Consider the following 8978-nt stretch of genomic DNA (forward strand, 5'->3'; position numbering starts at 1 on the left):
ATCTCTCGCCCTGTCTCTCACACCGTGTCTAGAGGGACTACAAGTTCCTGTTGGCCCAAAATATTTAAATTAATTCACCTTCTCCCTGGAACTAATCTATTGTTCTTTTGGATCCTGTTTAGCGTCAGCAACCCGGTTCTGTGATATTATTGGCGATAAATGATCTGGGATGACAGCATAGTGCTCACAGGGTACGGACCAGACAAAGGGCTTGCAGTCTGTGGGAGTTTCTAAATGAAATTTCTGTGTATTTCTCCTCATGCTGTCTTCTGATCTAACTTCACACTCGTCTGACACCCCTTGCTCTCACTCACTCTGTCGCTCCATTTTCTCTCCATCCCTTTTATCTCTCTTCACTTCCTTTTTTCTCTTTTAATTTTTCTCTCTCTCACGCACACACACATGGACACACACACATTCTGTTCTCTCTGTTGACAAATTGTGCTGTTGGAGAGCTCTTCGGTGTGCAATGGGCTAAATGGCCTCCTTCAGTGCTCTACCAATTCTGAAGTTCTCTGACCCACAATAAAGACTTCAGGTGTCTGGAGAGACAAACTGATCCTGAGAAGGACACAGTGCAGAATCATTCTTTATCTCTTCATGTTGTCTGATATGCAGCGGCCTTGAAATATCAGTTCAAAAAAAAGATAGAAATTCGAGCAGTTGGGAGAACGTTCACGAGATGATTTTGCTGTCAGGATTTAACAAGCAGTTCCCTCTGACAAAATTGGATTTGCCTGAGAGCAGCTCCTCCCAATTGACACGTCCTAGCTCTGCCTGATGCTGACGTAATTTGCCTTCCGCCAATTCAGTAGATTCCCACAAGGTCCTGACATATTCGTGCTCATAGCTATCCTAAATCTGAAGGAACTGTGATCACTGTTTCTAAAATTATGTCCCACTGAAAGGTCAGTCACTTGGCCAGGCACATTAGCCAATACGAGGTCCAGTATGGTTCTTCCTCTCGTTGGACTATCCACATACTGCTGCAGTTAACAAATTCTGCCCCGTCTAAGCCCCTTGCTCTAATGGACTTCCAGTCATTATTGGGGATATTAAAGTCACTCACTATGACCACTCTGTTTTTAATACATCTTTCCTTAATCGACATGCATATCTGTTCCTCAATCCCTCCGTGGCTGTTGGAGAGATTATAGTAATTCAGTGCTTGCATCCATCTTATGTTTGAGCTTGACCCATATTGCTGCAGTGAATGTTCCCTCCTGTATGTCCTGTTCACGTGCAGATGTAGCATTCTCTCTGATCAGTAAAACAACTCGTCCACCTCTTTTAGCTTCTTCTCTATCTCGCCTAAACCAATGAAACCCTGGATACTTTGAACGGCCAGTCCGTTCCCTCTCTCAACCAAATCTCTGTAAAGTCGCAACATCATAGTCCCATGTATGGTTTCAGGATCCCAGTTCATCGTCCTTACCCATAACAATTCTTGCGTTGAAATAAATACAGTTCAGCCAAACTCCATCAGATCCTGACCTGATATTTGGTTTGAGTTTCCCTGATGTAAATTCCTCCTCGTCTACTCTCTGGTAACAGGAGATTACAAAGGACTGTCAGTAAAGTGGAACATATTGCAAACAGACAATTTCTGTTTCCTCCCTTGTCCCTTCAATCTGTACATTGCATCCCACACTGTCCCATTCCAATAAACTGTTGGGTATTTATTTTGCTTCAAACAATCGTCTCCAGCCTCTCACGGCACAGTCTTCAACTCGCTCGCGACCCATTGGATTGATAGTTTTCTGATCCCTCTCTCAACCAAATCTCTGTAATATTTGTATCATGGTTATATATATTCATCTGTCTTGCCTGTCACACTGCTCACATTAAAATCAGCATACTTCAGACTTCCAGTCCCATTGTGTTCACTCCCCTCTTCCAGTTTATTGCTGGTCTTAGTTGTACTGGGATTAGTCTCCAACATCTCTTCAGTCACTGTGCTTGTGGATGTACTGCTCTGGCTCTCCCCGCCCCCCTTCCCCCCACCACCACACTAGTTTAAAACCTCCTGAGTGACAATAACAAACCTGCCTGCCAGGAGATTGCTGCCAGTTCACGTCCATCCCGTCCTTCTTGTGTATTTCATACTGACCCAGGATTCCCAATGACCCACATATCTGAGCTTGCTGCCAGTTCAGCTGCATCCCGTCCTTCTTGTGTCTATCCTACTGACCCGGGAATCCCAATGATCCACATATTGGAAGTGCTGCCTACCCTACCAGCTCTTTGGCCATGTTTTTATCTTTACTAACTTCCTATTCCTAACCTCACTGGCACGTGGCGTAATCTAGTCTCCCCAACATTCAAATATGCTTTCAGCACAACTCCAGCAAGACCTTTACTTTAAAATGGATAGACTTGACAATAAAAACTTAAGTGTAATCTCATTAACCAGGAACCCAACGAATCAGTCGTAATGATCATAGGATCTGATATCTGTCACCTACACCAACCCTGTGTGACAAGATATACTTATGGAGTATCTATTTGTACATGGGCGAGGATAAACAGAAATTAGTCCAAAAGACCTGAAAATGTCATAACAGATGGCTGCCAGTCAGTCTGTTTACTCTGCTTTGCTGTTCAATTGCATTTTAGCTATTCTGTTCCTTTTAATGGCTGGGGCTTTACCACGGATCCCTAGTGCGTAAGGAAGTGTCCAGTGTTTTTGTGCGCTCACTGCATAGGGAGCATCCAGTGCCAGGTGATGCGGTGTGGGGAATCCCGGGGTGGCTCAATGAAAGGCTGCATGCAGTGACAGATGGACTCATGGATTGAGAGAGACAGAGTACGTAATCAGGGACATGCACTCACATAAGTAGCTGGGCAAGATTCCCAAGCACTCAGGAAGCCTGAGGACCAGAGCCACTTTTACAATAAACCTGTCATATTTGCAGCAAATCTCCATCAAACACAAGCAAATATACTGTAGATGACAGAAACCTGAAACAAACACAGAAACATACTGTGGAGAGAGAAAAGAGGCAATTCTCCCAATGCAGAGATTGCAAAATCTCCAGAAAGACAGGGTCCAGAGATTGGAATTGAACCCGAGTCCCTGGCACTGTGAGGCAGCAGTGTTGTGTCACCACACTATCCAATGATGGACAACCGGATTAGGGCAGTTACATTACTTTATTTTCGACAGTTAGTTAACAGGAATGCTCTCACGCAGCCTACCTAAGATTATACAGCAGCAGAGGACAATTCAAGAAGCAATAAAGTGATGAACATGACACATGTAAGCTAGCTTGCTTTAGAAAAGGAGCTTGCAGGAGTTTTGTTAAGATATATAAAAGGGGAGAGTGAACATTGGACAACCAGAAATTGAGGATGGCTGCAGAGAAATGGAAAACAAAGAATTGGAGAATGACCTGAATAGGTACTTTATGTCAATCCTCACAATGGTAGATACTATGAACATTCCAGAACTTAAAGCGAGTCAAGGGTGAGGAATGGATGTAGTGATCAGCGCTGAGGAGAAGGTACTGGGGAAGCTGCAATGTTTGCAAATGGATAAATCACACAGACTGGAAGGAAAACAGCTAATGTTCTGAAGGAATTAGCAGAGGAGATTGTGAAACCATTGGTCGTGACTGTTCAGGAATAACTATCATCAGACAGAGTCCCAGAGAACTGGAAAATGGACAATTTAAAATCTCTGTGTAAGAAGGAAGAAAGGCAAAATACAGGAAATCATAAGGCAGTATAGCCTGACATCGGCCGTTATTAGGGATTTAGAGTGCATTGCTAGCAATGACATTGCAGAGTACTTGGAGGTGCATGGTAAAATAGGGCTGAGTCAGCATGGCTTCATCAAGGAGTGGTCCCGCTGACAAGTCTGTCAGAATTCTATCAGAAGATAATGAGCAGGTTTGACAAAGGGAGGATGTGATCTCATTTGCTAATAGGCAGTGTGTTAACTTTGAATCTGTGTTAAATTGAATCATGTTAATTTATTGGTTACAACTTGCATAAGCAGATGTACAAAAACAAATAAAATTGCAGAGGAACAATTCAATAGTAGATAAATAAAATAAGGATGGAGGGCCGGGTGATGTGTTGTTTCTACATGATGTGGGAGTGGTCGACCCAACTGTGGTTCCCAGTGACCATGTCTGGAGTAAATGTCGCATGCAAGAACAACTCTGGCTCTGAGTCGATGAGCTGGAGTTTGAGCTTCAAACATTGCAAGGCATCAGGGAGGGGGAGAGTTCCCTGGATGCTGTGATTCAAGAGACAGTTACACTCCTTAGATCAACTGACTCAAATTCAGCCAGTGGGTAGAAAGCAGAGAGATCATCTATGAGTGAGGCAGATAAAGGGATCCAGGACATAGAATTGCTGGACCCTCAGCTCCTGTCCGTGTCTAACAGGTTCAAGAGTTTGTGGATGGGATGGGGACTGCAGGGAGGATGAGCTGATTTGCCACAGGACCGAGTTGAGGAAAGCTTTCAAGTGGGGCAAGAGACGAGAAATGTTAATGTAACTGGGGATATTATAGTTAGCGACACAGACACTGTGACCCGGATTGAGAGTCCTGAATGCGGCGTTACCGACTAGTGTTTGGGTAAGGGATATCTCATCTGGGCTGCAGGGGAACTTCGACTGTGATGGTAAAGATCCATTGGTCATGGTCTGTTTCGGTACCAACGACAGAGATAAAACTAGGCCAGAGGTTCTGCTAAGGGATACGTAAAGCTCGGAGCTAAATTAGAAAACAGAATCAAAAAGGAAATAATCTGTTGGGCCCAGAGTCCAAGCAAATCGCATAACTAGGGCTGTAGACTGGGCATTAAGCTAAATGGATGTGGGGTGGTGTCAGTTATAGGAAAAATTATAAAACCAGAATTAAAGGAGCGTGTAAGACTGCAGATCTCAAGAAGAAGCGTTTGGTATGCTTTCCTTTGTGGGTCACAGTATTGAGTACAGGAGTTGGGAGGTCATTTTGCGGCTGTACAAGAAATTGGTTCGAACACTGTTGGAATATTGCATGCAATTCTGATCTCCTTCGCATCAGAAAGATGTTGTGAAACTTGAAAGGATTCAGAAAAAAATTACAAGGATGTTGCCATGTTTGGAAGATTTGAGCTATAGGGAGAGGCTGAGCAGGCTGAGGCTGCTTTCCCTGGAGCGTCGGATGCTGAGGAGTGACCTTTTAGAGATTTACAAAATTATGAGTGGCATGGAGATAATAAATAGACAAAGTATTTTCCCTGGGATCACGAAGTCCAGAACTATAGGGCAGAGGTTGAGGGTGAGAGGGGAAAGATATAAAAGAGACCTAAGGGTCAACGTTTTCATGCAGAGGGTGGTACGTGCATGGCATAATCTGTCAGAGGATGTGGTGGAGGCTGGTACAATTGCAACGTTTAAGAGGCATTTAGATGGGTGTATGAAGAGAAAAGTTTTGGAGATATATGGACCGGGTACTGGCAGGTAGGACTGGATTAGCGATATCTGACACCTGGACAGGTTGGGCCGAATGGTCTGTTTCCATTCTGTACACCTCGATGATTCTAAAACACTAAGTTATTCAAATCTTCAGCACAGACGCAGAGTATGGAAAGTGTTCGCAACCAAACTTCAAAGACTCAGGATAAACAAATGACGATGAGAAGAGATATGGTTACTACAGGGCTGAACTGTTATATCGGAATACATGCAGTATAAGGAATAAGGTAAATAAGCTTGTGGCTCATACACAAATTGGCAGATCGCCATCACGGAGACGTTGCTGCAAGAGGATCAGGATTGAGAGCTGAATATTCAAGGATATGCATCCTATCAAAAATTAGGCAGTTGGGCAGAGGGAATGGGGCTGTCCTATTAGTAAGAAATGTAATTAAATCAATAATAAGAAATGATGTAAAGTAAAATGGTGTAGAATCTGTGTCGGTCGAATTGAGGAAACCAAAATGTTAAAAACAAGTAGTTGGAGTTCTGTTCAGGCCTCCAACCAGTACTCAGGAGCTGGGGTGCAAGATACAGCAGGAGCTAGAAAGATGTGTAGGAAATACAAAGTTACAGTGATCATGTGGATTTCATTACGGAGGTGGGCTGTGAATTCAGATTGAAGGTGGTTTGCAAGGAAAGGAATTTGTGGAATGTCTTTGAGATGGCTTTTTGGAGCAGCTTGTGCAGGCAGATTAGATGAGGGAGCTTAAGGTGAAGAAAATCATAGGAGGCAGTATCGTAATATGATTGAATTTACTCTGCAATTTCAGATGGAGAAGTTAAATTCAGAAGTAACGGTATTAAAGCTGAATAAAGGCAACTACAGAGACATGAGAGAGGAGCTTGGTAGAATTGACTGGTGAAGGGCCCAGCAGGAGAGACAGTGGAGCAGCAATGACAGGAGACTTTTTGAGTAATTCGGGATGCAGCAGAGATTTACCCCGAGTAAAATGAAGCAGAGTACATGGAGAATGAGGTAACCATGACTGATGAGGGAAGTCAGCTATAGCAGGGAGTAAGGAAAAAGTTACTTTTAAAACCGAAATGAATAGCTTAACCTCTGTCGTGGGTAAGATCCTGGAATCCATTGTGAAGGATGAGATTTCTGAATACTTGGCAGTGTTTGGTAAAATAGGGCAAAATCAGCATGGTTCCATCAAGGGGAGGTCATGCCTGACAAATTTGTTGGAAATCTTTGGAGAAGAAATGAACAGGCTCAATCAAGAACAGCCGATGGATGTTATCCACCTGGACGCCAAGAATGCCTTTGACAAGGTGTCACACAGGAGATGACTGAGTATTATAAGGGTCCGTGGTTTTCGAAGCAAGGTAGAGGCATGAATAGGAACTTGCCTTTCTGACAGAAAGCAGAGAGTGGGGATAAAATGGTCCTTCTCAGAATGGCAGCCGGTGGCAAGAAGTGATCCACAAGGCTTAGTGTTTGAATCGTAAATTTTTACTTGTTACGTTAACAATATAGATGATCGAACTGAGGGCACTCTGGCTAAGTTTGCAGACGATACCAAGATAGGCAGATGGACTGGTCGCATAGAGAAGCTGAAGAAGGAATTGACACGGTAAAAGTGTTGGCAGATGGATTCCAACGTCACAAAGTGTGAGGTCATGCACTTTGTCACGAAGAATCGAGGCATGGTCTATTTTCTAAATGGGGAGAAAATTCAGAACTCTGAAGTACAAAGGGACTTGGGAGTTCTAGTGCAGGGTTCTGTTAAGGTAAGCTTGTAGGTTAAGGCAGTAGTTAAGAGGGCAATTGCACTTATTATTGATGGCATTTATTACGGGAGGAATTGAATATAAGAACAGGCTATATACAGTTTTGGTCAGACTAAATTTGAAGTGTTGAGCGCACTGTTGTGCCCCATATCTCAGGAAAGGTATACTGCCCCTGGAGCGTGTTCAGAAGATTTTCACGGGAATAGTCATAGGAGTGAAAAGTTTGTTGTATGGCGAATGTTTGAGTCTTTGGGTCTATACTTGATAAAGTTTAGAAGGAAGAGTGGAAATGTAATTGAAACATACAGAATACTGAATGACCTGAACAGAGCGAATATGCATAAGATGTTTCCATTGGTATGAGAGACCAGGACCCAAGGACACATCCTAAGCTTAAAAGGAACATCTTTTAGGATGTTGCTAAGGAGAAACTTCTTTAACCAGGGAATGGTGAATCTTTGAAATATATTTGCAGAGAAGGCTGTGGGGCCAGGTCATTGAGTATATGTGAGAAGGGGATAGCTTTTCAGATTATCCAGGGGATCAAGGGTTACGGGGAGAAGGTTGGAGAATGGTTTTGAGAAACTTATCAGCGATGACCAAATGACGGAGCAGACTCGGTGGGCTAACTGGCTTAGTTTCAGCCCCTATGTGTTATACTATTATGGTTTAAAATTTAAGGAGTCTTTTTGCATCTCTGAGAATATGGATTCGTGCTCTTCATTAAGGTCAGAAGCTGGTGGAAATAGACAATAGACAATAGACAATAGGTGCAGGAGTAGGCCATTCAGCACTTGGAGCCTGCACCACCATTCAATATGATAATGGCTGATCATCCTTGATCAGTATCCTGTTCCTGCCTTCTCTCCATAACCCTTGATTCCACTATCCTTGAGAGCTCTATCCAACTCTTTCTTAAATGAATACAGAGACTGGGCCTCCGCTGCCCTCTGGGGCAAAGCATTCCATACTGCCTTTACTCTTTGGTTGAAGAAGTTTCTCCTCATCTCTGTCCTAAATGGCCTACCCCGTATTTTTAAGCTGTGTCCTCTGGTTCGGCACTCACTCATCAGTGGAAACATGTTTCCTGCCGCCAGAGTATCCAATCCTTTAATAACCTTATATGTCTCAATCAGATCCCCTCTCAGTCTTCTAAACTCAAGGGTAAACAAGTCAAGTCCCTCCAGACTTTCAGTGTAAGGTAATCCCGCCATTCCAGAATTGACCTCGTCAACCTACGCTGCACTCCCTCAATATCTAGAACGTCTTTCCTCAAATTTAGAGACCGGAATTGCACACAGTACACCAGGTGTGGTCTCACCAGGGCAAAAAATAGTTGACTGTTTTTGAATGAAGATATTTTGGCTGCTGTCAGGATGGTGGATAATATGACATTCAGTGCAGAATCACACACTAACTGCACTGTATTAATGTGGGGAGTGTTTATTTAAAACCTGGACGTCTCTGTCTCTGTCAATCGCCGTGGGGAGTGGGGGTTGGGGTGGGTAGGCGTAACGTCCTCAGAGGCCTTTAAACTATCCAGAACCACGCATCCTGAATGAATCAACAGTCACGGAATTTATTGCCTTCTCATTATCTGTTTCGAATATAAGTAGTGATTGTCCATCCCACTCAAGGTTCAGTGCAATCACCTCTAATTATCTCACAGCGCTACAGATCAACCTTTACTCACTCCTCATGGTGCCATCATCCCAGGGATTAATCCGGTGGGACTCTTGTTCATTCTCTCTGTGGTAAGGAGATCACTC

The sequence above is a fragment of the Chiloscyllium punctatum genome, chromosome 16 (genome assembly GCF_047496795.1).
Source record: "Chiloscyllium punctatum isolate Juve2018m chromosome 16, sChiPun1.3, whole genome shotgun sequence".
Lineage (NCBI taxonomy): Eukaryota > Metazoa > Chordata > Chondrichthyes > Orectolobiformes > Hemiscylliidae > Chiloscyllium > Chiloscyllium punctatum.